The sequence below is a fragment of the Pan paniscus genome, chromosome 5 (assembly GCF_029289425.2).
Source record: "Pan paniscus chromosome 5, NHGRI_mPanPan1-v2.0_pri, whole genome shotgun sequence".
NCBI lineage: Eukaryota > Metazoa > Chordata > Mammalia > Primates > Hominidae > Pan > Pan paniscus.
The window spans coordinates 115,539,342-115,558,959 of record NC_073254.2 but is presented as its reverse complement, the minus strand read 5'-3'; the positions used below and the strand labels follow the sequence as shown (position 1 = coordinate 115,558,959).

The window sequence follows — 19,618 nt, the reverse complement described above, 5'->3', positions numbered from 1 at the left end:
AGACTGAAGTAAATTATGTTTATGCATTGAAATAGGGATCCCTCTTCTGCTAAGCCTTTATTGTGGTAATTGAGTCAATCTAGTTAGTTATTAATTTTTGTGTAGGTTTTGCTATGCTCTATCTTCACATTCTTCTTAGTTAACTTTGTGCTTAGAGTGTGATTTGGATTCCTAGGGGGTTTTTCTCGCTGTCCATGTTCCAATCTAAGCTTTAGTCTGTCCCTTTGATCTTGGACTTTCTTGCACTTACTCCTCCCCTGGAGATAAACTGTTGACACTTGATATTTTCTGCTTGCTGGCTTTTTAGTGAGGAGTGCAGGGCATTCCCTTTTGTCCTTTGCATTCTCAGTCTTAGGCAGGCTATGTGTACCTCTGTCTTGGTTTTGATGGAGAGCTTTTTCTATTATGTTTCCCTCTCCAGTGTAGAATATAGTTAATCTGGGTACAGAGCAACAGAACATTTTCCTGCTCCTCCCACAGAGTTTCTTTGTTTGTTTTTTCCTGTTCCCTTACTCTAACTATAGTGGCTCTTTTATTTTTACTTATTTATTTTTTTTAAGATGGAGTCTCTCTCTGTCACCAGGCTGGAGTGCACTGGTGCGATCTCAGCTCACTGCAACTTCCGTGTCCCTGGTTCAAGCAATTCTCCTGCCTCAGCCTCCGGAGTAGCTGGGACTACAGGCGCCCGCCACCACGCCCGGCTAATTTTTGTATTTTTAGTAGAGACGGCGTTTCACCATGTTGGCCAGGATGGTCTCGATCTCTTGACCTCATGATCCACCTGCCTCGGCCTCCCAAAGGGCTGGGATTACAGGTGTGAGCCACTGTGCCTGGCCCTACGGTGGTTCTTTACCTGTGTCCTGGGGGTGACAGGGTTTGCTGGCTTTCTTCCAGAGGATTGAGTCTTTTGTTCCATGTGAGAGAAGATTACAGCTAAGGCTTCCAGCCCTTTCTGAATCACTGAGAGAGTCTTTCTTTAGATTCCTGCATTTACCTCAGTCTTTTCTGTGTACAAATTGTGAGGTCCATGAAGTAGAACATACATGTAGGTGCAAACTCTCCTGATGTCCGAGGCTTTGTGGGGTGGGGGTATACTCACATTTGGCCTACACTTGACTGAATACTTTAGTTTGGCAGCCTTATCTTCCACTTGTCCTCTGCCCCAGATAAGCCGCTGTCTTGTTACTCATGGAGACAGTTGACTTTCCTTAGATTTCAGGCTGGTCGATGATGACTCTGTGACCTAAGTTATCTGATAGATTTAGCAAAAGGTATAATTTGTTATTTTTTTCTTATTTTCTAATAAGAATAACAATTCTTCCAACTTTCTATGTTTTAAACGGAAGCTGAAAATCAGACATCTTAAACAGAATCTGCATATAATTTGAAGATCAAGCCAAAAGTATTTGTTATTATGTTGGATGAAGGTTTGAAGACACATATGAGCCAAGAATGTATAAATATTTTCTAATTATTGCCAATTAGTTCATTATCAGATTAAGTATATTTTATATTTTAGCATAGAAAAAGAATTGAGAAGATGGTTATATGAGAGGAAGGATAAGAAGTTTAAAATGTAGATGATAAGGATGGATAAAAAGCAAAATATGCTAAACTCTCCAGAATTGAAACACTTACGTTACAATATCATTCCATTATTGCAGTGTATTTATAAGGATTTATAATGATTGAGAAATAGTTGAGGCTTTGTTTTAAATGAGAAGGCAAGACAAAAGTGTAGAAGACATCAAAGAAGGTAGACATAGGCATGGAGAATTTATGTAACTCGGAATAATCAACATGGATCACACTAGCTAGAATAGAGGACTTTTGTTAGACAACATAAGAGATGAGCCTGGAGAAATACAATGAGAAAAAATTGTGGAAGACACCAACAGCTTTGAGAGCATATTAAGTCTTTTTCTGTAGCTAATGTGAAGTCATTTAAAGCTCATGATCAGAGCAATGTCTACTGTTTACAAAGGCCATAGGAGCATGATGCTTGAAGAGTTAAGTGGAAAATATAATAAAACATTAAATGAAAGTTTTATCTGAGGCTTATTGCTAAGTGGGTGCTAGGCAACATGCAAATATTTTTAAAGCACGTTACCAAGAAACAGCTAGAGTAACTTTCATCTTTTAGCTTTTGGGGGAACATGTAAAAGACCATGCTATTATTTATAATCAAACACTTTCCACGTTTTAAAATTTATAATGGTTACTTTATTCTGATTATTCAATAAATGGACTAAATTATGGTATGTGGAAAATTATTATAATTATATGAACAATGGAATACACTGTACAGCGTAAATCTTTTAACAGATGGATCCTAAAACAAACAAGAAATAACTAATAAGAGATCAATAAATCAAATTGGAAGTTAAACAAAATAATAACAATAGACTTTTGGATAACTAACAGTTATTGTATGGTAATGTGTCCGAAATTGGTGGGCTCTTGGTCTCACTGACTTCAAGAGTGAAGCCGTGGACCCTCATGGTGAGTGTTGCAGTTCTTAAAGATGGTGTATCTGGAGTTTGTTCCTTCTGATGTTCACACGTGTTCTGAGTTTCTTCCTTCTGGTGGGTTTGTGGTCTCGCTGGCTTCAGGAGTGAAGCTGCAGACCTTCGTGGTGAGTGTTACAGCTCTTAAGGCGGCGCGTCTGGAGTTGTTTGTTCCTTCCGTCCAGAGTTGTTCATTCCTCTTGGTGGGTTTGTGGTCTCGCTGGCCTCAGGAGTGAAGCTGCAGACCTTCGCAGTGAGTGTTACAACTCGTAAAGGCAGTGCGGACCCAAAGAGTGAGCAGCAGCAGGATTTATTGCAAAGGGTGAAAAAAATGAAGCTTCCACACTGTGCAAGGGGACCTAAGTGGATTGCCGCTGCTGGTGCGGGCAGCCTGCTTTTATTCTTTTATTTAGCCCCACCCACATCCTGCTGGTTGGTCCATTTTACAGAGAGCTGATTGGTCCATTTTACGGAGAGCTGATTGGTCCGTTTTGACAGGGTGCTGATTGGTGCATTTACAATCTATGAGCTAGACACCGAGTGCTGATTGGTGCGTTTACAATCCTCTAGCTAGACATAAAAGTTCTCCAAGTCCTCACCAGATTAACTAGACACAGAGCACTGATTGGTGCATTTACAAACTTTGAGCTAGACACAGGATGCTGATTGGTGCATTTACAAACCTTGAGCTAGATACAGGGTGCTGATTGGTGTGTTTACAAACCTTGAGCTAGACACAGAGTGGTGATTGGTGTATTTACAATCCTTTAGCTAGACATAAAGGTTCTCCAAGTCCTCACCAGATTAGCTAGATACAGAGTGCTGATTGGTGCATCCACAAACCTCAAGCTAGACACAGAGTGCTGATTGCTGCATTTACAATCCTTGAGCTAGACAAGAAGTGCTGATTGGTGCATTTACAAACCTTTAGCTACACATAAAAGTTCTCCAAGTCCCCAACTGACTCAGGAGCTCAGCTGGCTTTGCCTAGTGGATCCCGCGCCGGGGCCATGGATGGAGCTGCCCGCCAGTCCCGCACCATGTGCCCGCATTCCTCAGCCCTTGGGCGGTCGATGGGACCAGGTGCCATGGAGCAAGGGGCGGTGCCCGCTGGGGAGGCTCAGGACGCACAGGAGCCCACTGCGGGGCAGGGGCTTGGGCATGGCGGGATGCAGGTCCTGAGCCCTGCCCCTCAGGGAGACAGCTAAGGCCCGGCGAGAATTCAAGCATGGCGCAGGTGGGCCAGCACTGCTGGGGAACCCAGCGCACCCTCCGCAGCTGCTGGCCCGGGTGCTAAGCCCCTCATTGCCCAGGGCTGGTGGCACCAGCTGGCCACTCTGAGTGTGAGGCCTGCTGATCCCATGCCCACCCGAAACTTGCGCTGGTCCATGAGCACCGGGTGCAGCCCCGGTTCCTGCCCATGCCTCTCCCTCCACACCTCCCTGCAAGCAGTGGGAGCAGGCTCTGGCCTCGGCCGGCCCAGAGAGGGGCTCCCACAGTGCAGCGGCGGGCTGAAGGGCTCCTGAAGCATGGCCAGAGTGGATGCTGAGGCCAAGGAGGTGCTGAGAGGCAGCGAGGGCTGCTAGCACATTGTCACCTCTCAGTAATATGGCATTTTAAATCATGCAGAAATTAAGAATTATATAATAATTATTTGCATATTTATAAAAAGGTAATACTACATTACATAAAAAATTCTCAATTAAAAATAAAGTAAAACAAGCAAAAGCTATAAAAATTGTAAATTATTTGTATTTTTCATTGTTATGCACATGAAATGATGATTATTATATCAGTGAAATGCAGTGAATAAAATGTTAGCTTCAAGAAGGCAAGGCTTTGTGTGTCTTTTCCAATAAATTATTACCTATACCTAGAACAGTTATTGACATAAACTAGAGGCTTAGTGTATGTTTTTTTAATGTCAGAGGGATGTTGAGGAAACCATAAAAGACTGAGAGATTTAAGTACAATAAAAATGAAAGCTATAAATCAAATTGTATATGATGAATGATGTACAACAAATCATACATAAAAAAATTAAAGGCCAAATAAAAAAAGAGAAACAATTTTATGAGTTGATATCATAATTAAAAAGCACATTAAATCCCTGAGAAATAATTGCATCCCATTAAAATAAAATATAGTAGACTATAAACAAACTTTAATAAAGAGAAAAACTTACTGATAAAAACAATTAAAAAGAAGTACGTGTATAACACTGGTATTCAATGGTACAACTGTGAAAAACAGATTTTTACTTCTTAAATATTCAAAGATTTAAAAATTATTATTCATTGTAATAAAGGTATGTAGGAAAATTAATTTAATTTTAAAATTTGCAGTCACAAGTATAAAATATAGGGACAACAGGACAATGTGTGTTAATCATCTTATAATTTTTATCATTATATACTATAATTTAACTTTTAATAATTTAAAACAAACTTTTTTTTTTTTTTGAGACGGAGTCTCGCTCTGTCACCCAGGCTGGAGTCCATTGGTGCGACCTTGGCTCACTGCAAGCTCCGCTTCCCGGGTTCATGCCATTCTCCTGCCTCGGCTTCCCTAGTAGCTGGGACTACAGGCGCCTGCCGCCAGGCCCAGCTAATTTTTTTTTTTTTTGTATTAGTAGAGATGGGGTTTCACCGTGTTAGCCAGGATGGTCTCGATCTCCTGACCTCGTGATCCGCCTGCCTCGGTAAAACAAACAGTTTTTATATAACTATTTAGCCATAGGAAAATGTTTATTTTGGTAGTAGTTAAAATTGTGGCGTATTACAGACAGTCTAAGAATCATTAAAATAAAGACTTGGCTAAATAAATTGTGACACATCTGTGAAGAAAAACTGCAGCAAATGTATGTTGGTGTAAACAATAATTTGATTAATGCATTCACACACAACAAGACTCTTAGATATTCATAAATAAAATCAAATCTTATTTTGCCTACGGGACCCATGTGTTTCAAATAATCTCATGAATCTAATATACTCCTTGTTTGATTTCCACAGATACAGAATCTGCTGCTTAGTCTAACTTTTTCTTATGTTATCTTGACAGAATAATCTAAAAATGAATGATATTACAGAGGAACATTGGATAACCATAATCACAATCGGAATACAATACTTTAAATACCTCTTTCAATATTCAATAGACAAAGCAAGGAAAAATAATGCTATAGAATATTTAATTGATGCTATTAGTAATGCTCGTTAACATTCATTGAATAGTGCTCGTTAACATTGAGCTAATAGACAAATAAAACCTGACAACAAAAGATTCGTGCATTATTTTTTTGCTTTCTTTGTAATTAAGGTCTGCTCTTTTCTGTATTATTCCTTTTGTCACTTTCTTGAGTTTATTCTGATGTATATTCTCAATTCCTAATTTGTATATTTCCTTAATTTCAATAATTTTTCTTGTTAAAAATGGAATTTGCTTACTAGTGTTGGATAATGAATTGATTTAGCTACCTTGGAAAATAATTTGCTATATTGAATACTGTTTTAGCTGCACATATTTAAGACTCGGCACTTCTACTTTATCCTAGGAATATACTCCAGGGAATCTTGTACAGGGAATACATACAAGGATATATGCTCAAGGATGTTTATTGTAATTTTGTTTATAATAGGGAAAAGTGAGGAAAAAAACCCAAAATACATCAAAAATGGCAAAATATATTGTATAATTATCACATATTACAAAACTACATAGCAGTAAAAATTAATGACCTAGATTGTCATATGTAGTTTATAAACATGGATTAAAAAGTAAGCAAAATGTTAGGTGAAAAAAGGAAATTCCTGAAAGATGTACAGTATGGTAGGTTATGTGATTTATATACATGTATACAATTATATATAATATATACATATCAAATATATGTCCTATATTTAATACATTATCTGCATGTGTGTGTTGGTGTGTGTATGGTCATACCTGTACAGTAAAACTATTAAAAATTGCTTTGGGTTAATATATGCAAAATTTAGGATGGTTGTCATTTCGAAGTAGGAAATGAAGGAAAGGGATTGGGAACACTAGCAAAGGGGATTTAATACAAATCTGTAATGGTGTTTTATTTTTATTTTAAATAATCAAAATTTAAGATGCAAAAACGTTAATAATTAACCAAATTGAACTGGAGAAACATGAATGTTTCTTATATCATTCTATTTATTTAGACTTAAAATGGTTCATAATTTTTTAAAAGAAGTAAACAAGGGATCATTGAACATCCTCTTATCCTCTCATATTCTCATTTTTTTGCATTTGAATCATAAGGGAATTGTGATTTTTTTTTTACTAGCAATAGAAGTTTTTTCTTTTTTCAATGTTATGCCTTGAAATTTGTGTAGTTGAGATATGCAAGTTAACTTTTAAAATGTGTCTCACCAATGAGAAAGTACCTTGATTGTAATGCTTGTCTGAGCTGTAAGCCTTATTTCTAAACCTCAAAAATGGAATTTTAAAAATATTCTGAAGCCTATATTTTCCTTTCAATAATTTAGGAAAATATCTCTTTTAGAGGATCGTTTATGCTGAACAGAGTATCGATGTAAGTTCTAATACACCAACTTGAACTTACTTGGAAAATATCTTTGAAACAATTGATTATTATCATACCTGAGAAATATCAAAAGTTTTAAAAATATTTTATTATTTGAGAAAAAAGTTCTGTCATCTGTGATAGTTGTGCAATTCAACACAGTTTATAATGATATTTAATTAGCAGAATTTTATATTTGAGAGTTATATCTGAGTGAAAATGCAAAATGATACTTAAACAACAAGACGTTCAGAAATAAACCAAATAATTTGTAGGTACACATTAGGATATTTCCACTGTAACTGAAAAATCTAATGCAAATTGGCTTAAATGGTATTTTTAAATATAAAATATAAATCCAAAGGTAAACTCCAAGGGCGATATGAACTTATTTTTAAAATCCCCCAAATCTGGGTTCTTTAATATCCACTCAGTCAACATTAACTTCACCCTGCCCCATTTTCCCATGCTTGCAAGAGATGTTCTGTTTACATTTACTGTGAGGAAGGTAGAGAAACCTCTCCTAAACAAGTGTAAAATAGTAGTTCTCTTCACACTAATTGGGCTAGCTTAGGTCACATGCCCAAACTTAAGCCAGAATCTATCACCAGAGACAGAGGTAAATACATTAGTGTAAAGCTAATGAAGCTTTAGGCCAGAACTTGCATGAACTTTTACTAAGACCTGGAGAGGGTTCCTTAACAATGTGCTCACATGTTCACATTTTATTTCTTTTTGATGAAAATTGCAAAATGAGTCATTTTAAACTTCAAATAGTTAAGACCTCAGTGTCTCTGAACTCTGACTTACCTTTTCTCACACTATTCTTCATTGCAGATGATGTTCAAGCAGCTTTGAATATTTTGGGAGCTCTTGCTAAGGAGAATTTTGTTTGGGGTTCTCTTAGTTTGGGGTTAATGGGGCATATTTATGTGGTTTGCAGTCAACTTCCTGTTTAGTTGATACAGTGAAGTTTTTGCTAGACTTCTTCTGACTTACTGCCCATTTTGCATAGATTGAATTATGATATTAACATATTTTAACATGTTTGGCACTGGAAAGTTGTCATTAATGACGGGAAAAAAAGATTAAAAATACAAACATAAGGAACTAGTCTGTGGAATACTCTTCCACTATCAGATGAGTAAAATTGTGAGCTGAGGATTCAGTTCTCATCTATAACTTACTAAAATGGAAGATTTTTCTTATTTAGAATACATGTCATACCATAGAATATACAAGTATTATTGAATTATACATTTTTCCCTTTTAACTGGGAATTACATGAAACAAAATTTATCAGAATTCTTCTATTTGTAGGGCACAGGCCAGTAGCAGAAGTTAAAAACAAGTTATTAGCAATAATAAAAACTAAAGTTGAATTTAACTTTACTAGATAAAAAGCTGAAGTATTTTTTTTATCCTGCTATAGGCATTGAATCTATAAAACTATAAGAAGTGGTGATCAAGGGCTATGCGTTTTGAAAAGGAGGGAAAATGGGCCAGGCATGGTGGTTCACGCCTGTAATCCCAGCACTTTAGGGAGCTGAGGCAGGAGTATCACTTGAGCCCAGGAGTTTGACACAAACCTGGGACACATAGAGAGACCCTGTCTCTACAGAATTTTTTCAAAATTAGCCAGGCATAACAGTGTATGCGTATAGTCCCAGCTACTCAAGAGGCTGAGGTGGGAGGATTGCTTGCATCCAAGGTGTTGAGGCTGCAGAGAGATATGATTGTACCACCGAACTCCAGCCTGGGAAACAGTGACCCTGTCTAAAAACCAACAATAAAAAAAAAAAAGAAAGTAGGGAAAATATACTGTAGAAATGAACTTCTTGTAGTTCATTAAAGTTATATTATTTTTCTAAATTCTGTTATATTTATAGTACCTTTAGTCAGCTTTAAAATTTTTAATTTATTATTAATTTTATTTTAAATAAATATTTAGTTGTACCTATTCACAGTTTGTATTGTTTTTAAAGAGATCCCCCACATTTTATAGGCTTTTGAGCCCCAAAGAACCTTGCTCCACCTGAACAAAGGAATGAAATGCATAGGTAGACTACACAAACCGATCGAGATTTTTCTTTGGAAACAAAAATAGGATATATTACTGAACATGATTTGGATTATTCTGGAATGGGAGGAAATAGAGGCTGGGTGACCTAATAGGAGTTTTCAAGTCAGGATAAATGAAATAAAGTAGATTCAAATGAGTTAATTTACAGTTTTAAAAATACCAGTAAAGTGTAAAGAAGAGGAGAATCTTCCACATGTGTGCAAGAGCAAAGAAGATTCTACATGTTTTATGGCCATATTCCTTCTTCTTTTTTCCTCCAGACAAAAATATACATTAATGAGAAATGTATAATACATAAGTCTGAGTTTATAAAATAACTAAATAAAAGGAAGTGTTAAGTCAATAATGTAAACATTCTGATTTTAAAAAGAATGCATATCAAGATAATTGACAGAGATAATCTGTTTTCTTTAAAAATCTTGTCTCAACAGAAAACATATGGATCACTGCAAATAGAATAATTCTTGATGTGTTTAGTGACATAGACAAAAGGGAGACTATAAAGGCTACTAAAATAACCTGGAGTCGGCAGCAGCTGACCTGGTACCACCCTTAGACTTAAAGGAGGAAGAGATAGCATGGTTATTGGAACCCAGAAGAATAGAATGGGATTTGGGTGACGCTTATTGAAAGGATTAGCTAGTTTGACCTCATTTTGAAAGGGAAGGAAGAAGCCAGGTAATATTCTGACTGACCTTACTCTCTGCTCTTCCTCTTTCTTTCTTCCTCCAAACTGCTATGTTTCTCCACTGATTGGACTCAACTGGAAGCCAGATGAGTGAGAAACCATGACTGTGTGATTCATACAGATGAACCTCCTGGGTTAGAAAGAAGGACAGATAATAGATATTGAGGAGCAAAATAGCACTAGATGCTAATGAATGAATGATACCCAAACAATTTCAATTTAACTATGTGAGTGAAACAGATTATTTGTGGTAAATAAAAGGTTAAATTCGTTGTGTACTTCAGTTGATTGGCTATCTAATGACATGGAAAATGGATAGTCACATATATTCAGCTGTTCATAAGACAGTTATTTTTCTGAGTTGGGTCACCTGCTTCCAAGAAATATGTATCATCATTCAGATTTCTCTCATATTCATTATTTCTGATGTTATTCCTTTTTCCCATTGACACTTTCAATATTACACATAATTATATTTGAAGAATCTACACAGTTCATTTCACAATTGCATTCATATCAAAAAAAGATACGAGAAAATTCTTTTTAAAGAGAAAAAGAATAGTTTGTTACTTCTTTAGCTCAGTTCCTTAAAGAGATAATAAAAGGAGTACACTATAATTTAAATTTACAGAGTGATTATAAGGAATTTTTAATAAAATTATTACATTCACTTGTGCTGTTAAAATAGAACACATTTTAAGAAAAATGTTTAATCTATTTATTTGATTCTTCCCAAATGAAAAGCTCAATCTAGATCCTAAAGCGAGATTTCACATTTCCCCCGATAAGAGAAATGTACAATGAGCTTCAGTTCATTTTATCCAAAAATAATTAAGGAATTATAGATTATACGACAAATGAGATAAATGAGATTCAGTCTAAAGAGTTTCATGTATATGTTAACTGTGTGAGTGTGTGTGTGTATATGTGTGTGTGATATATATCTACCACATATGTGGTAGATATATGTGATATCACAAATACCACATATGGGATATCTATACATACATATGTGTATGTATGTGTATGTGTATAGATATATAAATACACATCAAAGGTGGTGTAATCACACATTTAAAAAATACAATGGACTGCTTTCTGTGTTCCTTCGTGAGCACTCATTGGAAGAAAGCTTTTTCAGAAGAAAAAGAAAAAAAACCTCTGCCAATTTGTTTATTAATTATCACTGGATTGCTTTTACAAACAGTTGTTTTCCTCCATCATTATTTCAGAAGGATTAAATTGTTTTAAGGATATTTTCATCTTCAGGCTTGAAAAAGCTGTAGCAAACAAAATCAGCCCTTTTGGTCCCACTTATATAACTTCCCTCACTTTGTGCCACAGCTGAGTCTGGGATCATGTGGCTTCTTGTTTTGGGGATTTCCAGCATTTTTGCCATTATTTAAATGAATGAGGCACTGCTTGTTCATTTCTACCTTCATTCTTACTCCCTTTTCCCTTCTTTCTCTACTTTTATTTTAAACAAATATTTATTGAGCACTGACCCAGGAATGGCTCTGGTGATATGATTGTGACATTATATAGAAGATCTCTTACTTCAAAGCATTTTTATGTCGTGAGGATACGGACAGGTAGAGAGGCAGGTTAATGAAACGTGACAAATACTGTGGTACAGGAAGTTCAGGGTGCTGGGTGCACACATAGCACTCTCCTAACCTAGATTTGGCTTCCTGGAAGAAGTGATATCCAAGTTGAGATTTCAGTGATCAATAATAAGTAAGAATAAGTAAGAATCATCCAAAAAGAAACAGCTGACAGGTCAGGGAGGGAATTCCAGGCAGGGAGATCCATATGAACACTAGTGGAGGGGCAGGAAAAGAGAGAGAACTTGAACTAGTTGAATGAGATTTTTAATCTCCTCATTTCATTTTGCAGTGTCAAAGATAACTCATATGATTATTCTATTTCCTGGAAACAGGTTGTGCCACATCTCTTGAAGTCTGTTTCAGGATCTTTAGAGCATATTTTTTTTTTCCCTCTAAAGAGTATCCCTTTACAAGCTTTCAGTCTGTAGTAAGCCAATTCTATATGTTTGGGGTGACTGATCATGGTTTGCCATTTTATAATTCCTAACACTGTTCCAAAATCCAGGGCAAAAGCATTGATTACTAAGTTAGTTCTCATCTGAATATTGATAAAACCATCACTCTATATTTTTGCTTTAAGTAGTGATGGGATGACATCTTCAAGTTTCAGCATCTCTTTTAGGTTTGGTGTCTCTAGCACGTGGTTTTCCTCGTAAGTAGATTCATATGAGCACTAACCCACATGGGATATCATAAAGCAGTTGAATTTAAGAGAAAACTGTTTCCCAAAGAAAATACATGTTCAGATGGTATGTACTGTCCTTCAGCTATGTGGTTACTATGTAGATAATCTATCGAATTTTAGATAGCAGAAAATGTGTATATAACACACAGAGACCTATTTTTACAGTGATAACTGGGGTGCTGTCTTTGACATATTCCACTGAACATGTTAACAATGTTTTCCTAAAAGTGAATTTCCCACATCAATTAGGTATTTTTACCGTTCTTTAAAATTCTAACATCTATTATTAACAATTATTTAGCACTTTCATTATGTCAGGCATTGCATCATCTAATTTAATTGTCAAAACCTTATGAAGTTATAATTATTATTCTATATTTGAGGAAACTCAGACCCAGGAGGTTAAGTACTTTGCCTGAAATCACAAACCTAGGCTGTAAATGCAAGTGGTTCGTCTCCAGAATCTGTACTTCTAACCAAGGACTCCCTCTATTACCTCTCAGAGAGGAAATAGGCAAAGTAAGTGATTCTGATGACAATCAAAATTGCAATCATGATACACATGAAAAAATTTTACATTATGATGACTGAGACTTGCTTATATGAAATTAAGCTTGATGAACAATTAAAACACTAATTTGCCTTTCCTGTGTGTATCAATATCATTAAATTGGAAACTTTCTTGTATTTTTGTATTTTTTGTTACACTCAGCATTTATTCCTCTTCAAAGATGTTAAGTCTTTTATTTTTCTCTATTAATGGAGCTGTGGGCATAGGTGACTCCACCTTTAAAGTACTCAGAAAGCTTGAGTGGCATCTAAATATAACCATCTGGTAAATGATTTTCTGGAATCCATTTATAGAATCAATTTAGAGCTGTGCACACTATAATTTTGAAATGTTTTCATTCTAGGAAATGATAATTTTATTTTGGATAGTTATGCATGAAATACTTCGTGATTGTATGGTTCCATTAGTAAATGTGCTGCTTCCATCTTGCCAACATTAATCACAAATAAAGATGCCTATCATATTGGCTTTCTTATTACACAGTATTTATTATCATTATTGCTATTGATTTTGTTAATGCAGAAACATTCTGCTTTTATATAATTTTTGAAATGCATTCTGAAAAATTGTTTAAAATATAAATAAGTAAAATTTACAAACACTTTTGAGTATTCCATTTTTTAGAGCAATATACATTTACTGAGAGGACTTTATTTGTGGATAATGCATTTGATGCATTGTATATAATTAGAGCAAGGAAAATTAGTTCAAGCAAAAGTAGAAGCTTGACTTTATTATTCTCACATCTCATTTTTCATGGCTTTCAGAATGCCCCATCTGAAGCCAATCATTCATCTCATGCTAATTTTGGGATTCCAGCACTATATCTATAAGGTTTAATCTCCTCTCTTGCTTGAGCAAGTTACTTCTCTCTGCTCCAATTAAAGCTTAGTTCTTCTCTGTCCTTTATCAATTAATTTTCATATTAGAAAATTTTCAAATAATACAAATTGCTAATGGTTTAATGAATTATGTGTCCTTACACATTGTATGAAAACTCTTCATTTTGAGGCCTGGCACGGTGGCTCACGCCTGTAATCCCAGCACTTTGGGAGGCCGAGGCGGCCAGATCACTAGGTCAGGAGATCGAGACCGTCCTGCCTAACACGGTGAAACCCCGTCTCTACTAAAAATACAAAAAAAAAAAAAAAAATTAGCCGGGCACGGTGGAGGATGGCCTGTAGTCCCAGCCACTCGGGAGGCTGAGGAAGGAGAATGGCGTGAACCCGAGAGGCGGAGCTTGCGTGAGCCCAGATCGCGCCACTGCACTCCAGCCTGGGCGACAGAGCGAGACTCCGTCTCAAAAAAAAAAAAACAAAAACAAGAAACTCTTCATTTTGATACAGGGCTGTTGGAAAGGGTAATACTTTAATCTTAAAAGACAAATATTTAAATGTGCTATATTGGCTCACATAGGAGGTATAGCCATATAAGTTTTGACTCCAGGTATTTTTACAGAATTATTTTTATATAGATATTTATTTATGGTTATATGATTATCCCTGAAGGAGGATATCGTATAATCAAGAGCTTTGAGAAACATGTCAAACAGGGTTGGAACAAGGTTGAGGTTAGTGAGAAACTTGGCTGGGGCACTATATATATATATATATATATACACACACATATATGCATATATACACATATATACATATGTGTATATGTATGTATATGTGTGTGTATATATACATATATGTGTGTATATATGGATAGATGTGTGTATATGTGTATATATGTATATATGCATATATATGCATGTGTGTATACATGCATATATATGCATATGTGTGTATACATGCATAATATGCATATGTGTGTATATATGCATAATATGCATATGTATGTGTCTATGCATAATATGCATATACGTGTGTGTCTATGCATAATATGCATATACGTGTGTGTCTATGCATAATATGCATATACGTGTGTGTCTATGCATAATATGCATATACGTGTGTGTCTATGCATAATATGCATATACGTGTGTGTCTATGCATAATATGCATATACGTGTGTGTCTATGCATAATATGCATATACGTGTGTGTCTATGCATAATATGCATATACGTGTGTGTCTATGCATATATGCATATGTGTATATGTGCATATATGTGCATATGTGTGTATATGTGCATATATATGCCTGTGTGTATGTGCACATATATGCCTATATGTGTTTATATGCATATATGCAGATATGTGTGTATATATGCATATTTTGCCTAGCATGAGTGCATTTTATTTTATTTTTTATGTTTTTTAATTTTAAATTTTTGTGGGTACATAGTAGGCATATATATTTATGGGTTACATGAGACATTTTGATACAGGCATAGGATGCATAATAATCACATCAGGGTAAATCATATCAGATTGTTTTGGGAAAAGAAGGAAATAAAAATAGAGCTACTATGTGATGCAGCAATCCTACGGTAGGTCTATTTTCAATTTTTATGAGGAACCTCCAAACTGTTCTCCATAGTGGTTGTACTACTTTACATTCTTACCAACAGTGTATGAGGGTTCCCTTTTTCCCACATCCTCATCAGCATTTGTTATTGCCTGTGTTTTGGACAAAAGCCATTTCAACTAGGGTGAGATGATATCTCATTGTAGTGATTTTTATTTATTTATTTATTTTTTAAGATAGACTCTCCCTCTGTTGCCCAGGTTGGAGTGCAGCAGCGTGGCCCCGGCTCACTGCGGTCTTAACCTTCCCTGGCTCAAGTGATTCTCCTGCTTCAGGTTCCCGAGTAGCTAGGACTACAGGTATGTACAGGCTAATTTTTGTATTTTTTGTAGAGAGAGGGTTTCATCATGTTTCTCAGGCTGTCTTGAACTCCTGAATTCAGGTGATCTACCCATCTCGGCTTCCCAAAGCACTGGGATTACAGAAAACAGCCACAGCACCCAGCCTTCAAAGTAGTTTTGATTTGAATTTCTCTGATGATCAATGATGTTGAGTACCTTTTCATATACTTGTTTTGTACTTGCATGTCTTCTTTTGAGAAATGTCTATACAGATATTTTGCCCGTTTTTAAATCAGATTACTAGATTTTTTCCTACAGAGTCGTTTGAGCTTTTAATATATTCTGGTTATTAATCCCTTGTAAGACAGATTGCAAATATTTTCTCTCATTCCATGGACTGTTGTTTCACTTTGTTGATTTTTTTTCCCTTAGCTGTGCAGAAACTTTTAAACTTGATGTGATCCCATTTGTTCATTTCTGCTTTAGCTGCATGTGCTTTTTGGGTATTCCTCAAGAAATCTTTGCCAGTTCAATGTCCTGGAGAGTTTCTCCAAAGTTTTCCTTTAGCAGTTTCATAGTTTGAAGTCTTATATTTAAGACTTTAATCTATTATGTTTGATTTTTGTATATGGTGAGAGATAGGAATCTAGTTTCATTCTTCTGCGTATGAATATTTAGTTTTCCAAGCACCATTTATTGAACCTTTCTAAAGGTATGCTTCTTTAGAGGGACAACTAGATTTTAATGCTGCAGCTGAAATTTCGTTTCAAAGAGTATAAGATGTTTACTTCACAAATTACATGACCTCTTTCTCTTATTTTTGTTTTTATCATTAGAAAACTGTGGAATCTGTTTTTTACTGGCACTTTCCAGGAAAAAAAAAAAATTGCATAGGTTTCTCATTTTCTGGTTGGTTTCTCATGTAAGTTTCAGTGTGAATTTGAGAACACAGCAGAGTTTTAAAGATAAATTCTTGGTGGGGAAACAAAGAATTTGGTTTAGCTGTGAGTCATCTTGTATCCAAATTATATGAAAAGGGGAAAATATATTTTGGGGGATATCTTTCACACATACAAAAAACTTGTATTGTGCAATCGATTTTGCTTATCAATGTGACTTAGAAGAAATGTCAGTACCTGAAAAAGAAATAATTGTGGTGAATAATTTTTTGATGTGAGGGGACAGGGTCTGACTCTTGCCCAGGCTAGAGCTTAGTGACACAGTCACAGTTCACTGCAGCCTTGGCCACCATGCCTGGCTAGTTTTTTGTAGAGATGGGGTTTGACCATGTTTGCTAGGCTGGTCTCAAATTCCTGGATTCAAGCAATCTTCCCGCCTCAGCCTCCCAAAGCACTGGGATTATAGGTGTGAGCCACCACACCCAGCCCAGGAATATTTTTAAGTTGACTTAAAACTTTACGTTTTGGTGAGAGAAAGCATTTATATTTAAATATACATTGTTAAAATTTTGAAACTTACGTATTTCCCTAAAAAGAAATAAAAGTATCTTAACTTATTTTTCAAATTCATGTCACAAGAAAATAATTTAGTAAACAGAAATCTGTCATATTCACTAGAAAAATTAGGTCTTATATTTAGTTTTCAAAATAAATAAGTGGAAACTCTAAAGCAAGGTTAAATTTTACCTTTCCTTTGTGTACAATAACATAGCTAATATTTATAGAACAGGACTATGGTGGAGGCATTATCTATCAATTTTTAGAGTTTAATATACAATTGTATAACTGAATAAGAGAATGTTTAAGAGAGGAAGCTTCTTAGTCATAATTTAATTGCTTTCCTCCAATTTAGACATAATACAATTGACATAAACATACACCTGCAATGTGTGATAAGTTTTATGTTGTGGTACTATTGAAGCAGAGGAATAGCTAACACAGGCTGAAGTGGTTTAGTAAAAAAAAAAAAAAAAACAACAACTTTAAAATACGCTGGCTCTTGCAGTCATCCAAGTAAAGAAAGAAAGAAATACATTCTGAATAGAAGAAATAGTACATTGATATTTATTGAGGTAAAAAGGTCTGTACCACATATGTAGCTAATAACAGAATCCAAAAGTCAACTGGCTTTAATCGTGAGTCCATATTTTATGTCACCTAATGGAAAGTAAAAAAAATAAATAGTGGCCTACCAGTTGTAGATTTGTCTCTGGCTCTGTTTCTTGACTCTTTACGTAGCTCTGGTTTCTTTCTTGAACAAAAAAAACGGCTACCAATAGCAGCTGGACAATGAGTTTACATGTTGAAATCTAATGAAAAAGAAAGGATACCTCTCACACAATATTGGAATGTAAATCTGTATTAGGTCATTCTTTCAATGAATACAAAGAAATACCTGAAATAATAATTTATAAAGAAAAGACGTTTAATTGGCTCCTGGTTTTGAAGGTACAGATGTCATAGCAGCATCTGTTTCTGGGGAGGCCTCAGGAAGCTTCCATTCATGACAGAAGGCAGAGGAGGAGCACGCACATCACTTGGCAAGAATGAGAGCAAGAGAGAGAGGTGGGGGGAGATGCCACACACTTTTAAATGACCAGATATCGTGAGAACTCACTATCACAAAGACGGCACCAAGCCATGAGGGATCTGCTTCCATGATCCAAACACCTGTTCCAGGTCCCAACTCCAGCAGTAGGATTTACAATTCAACATGAGATTTGGGCAGGGACAAATATCTAAACTTTATCAAAATTCTTGAGACTGATTGGGTCAATTTAGGCCATGTGTTCAGATCTGAATGCAACTCAATTGCCAGACAAACGTTTCAGTTAATTGGTTCTAGCCTGAGATACATTGCCTTTGGCAAGGCGGTTTGAGTTTATCATCACTGACTAAGACAAATAAGTGTCACCTTGAATCTAGCATTGGGGTTGGCTCCCATGAATCAGAAATTTAATGGAAAAAGTGCATAACTTGTTATTGCTGGTACTGTCAGTAGTTTCTACACACAGGTACTGCACTTCCTATTCCTCTTATTCTGTTTTATTTTATTTTTACATCACTATTTATGAAAAGTTATATATTATTTTATTTTTCTATTTATATTCTGTCTTTCTACAATGAAATGTAAACTCAACAAAAATGGATTTTTTGAAATCTTTTCTAACTGATAAATCCGTAATTGATAGTCAATAAAATGTACTTAAAAAAAATAATTTCAAGTTTTATTTTAGATTCAGAGGGTACATGTTTAGGTTTGTTACATGAGTATATTGCATGATGTTGAGATTTGGGGTAAAATTGAGCATGTCACCCAGGAAGTGAGCATAGTACCCATCAGTTTGTTTTTCAATCCTTGCCCTCCCCCTTTATCCCCCTTCTAGTAGTCCTCAGTGTCTACTGTTGCCATCTTTATGTCTGTGAATAACCAATGTTTAGCTCCCACTTATAAGTGAGAATAAAGGGTATTTGGTTTTCTCTTCCTGCATTAATTCACTTAAAATGATGGCAGCTAGCTACATCCATGTTGCTGCAAAGGGCATGATTTTGTTCTTTTTTATTTTATTTATTTATTTATTTATTTATTTATTTATTTATTTATTCATTTATTTATTGAGACAGAGTCTTGCTCTGTCGCCCAGGCTGGAGTGCAGTGGCGCAATCTCAGTTCACTGCAAGCTCCACCTCCCAGGTTCACGCCATTCTCCTGCCTCAGCCTCCTGAGTAGCTGGGACTACAGGCACCTGCCACCACCCCCAGCTAATTTTCAGTATTTTTAGTAGAGACGGGGTTTCACCGTGTTAGCCAGGATGATCTCGATCTCCTGACCTCATGATCTGCCCACCTCGGCCTCCCAAAGTGCTGGGACTACAGGCGTGAGTCACCGCGCCTGTCCCAATTTTGTTCTTTTTTATGGCTGCGTAGTATTCCATGGTGTATATGTACCACATTTTATTTATCCAGTCCACCATTGATGGCACCTAGGTAAATTCCATGTCTTTGCTATTGTGAATAGTGCTATGATGAACATATGAGCACATATGTCTTTTTGGTATAATAATAATAACCACCTGACTGTTGTGAGATGATATCTCATTGTGCTTTTGATTTGCATTTATCTGATGATTAGTGATATAGAGCATTTTTCGTATGTTCGTTGGCCACTTGTGTGTCTTCTTTTGAGAAGAATCTATTCATATAT

The 19,618-nt window shown here is 35.8% G+C and overlaps 1 long non-coding RNA gene across 1 annotated transcript in view; it reads left to right on the top strand.

Moving 5' to 3' along the window:
* LOC129398021 (uncharacterized) overlaps window positions 1-17,806 on the top strand; it is a 35,521-nt gene extending 17,715 nt beyond the window's left edge. Inside the window, exon 3 of the long non-coding RNA XR_008625718.2 lies at window positions 15,374-17,806. This is a non-coding gene — a long non-coding RNA (uncharacterized LOC129398021). The remainder of the gene's footprint in view (window positions 1-15,373) is intronic.
* Window positions 17,807-19,618: the final 1,812 nt, after the last annotated feature.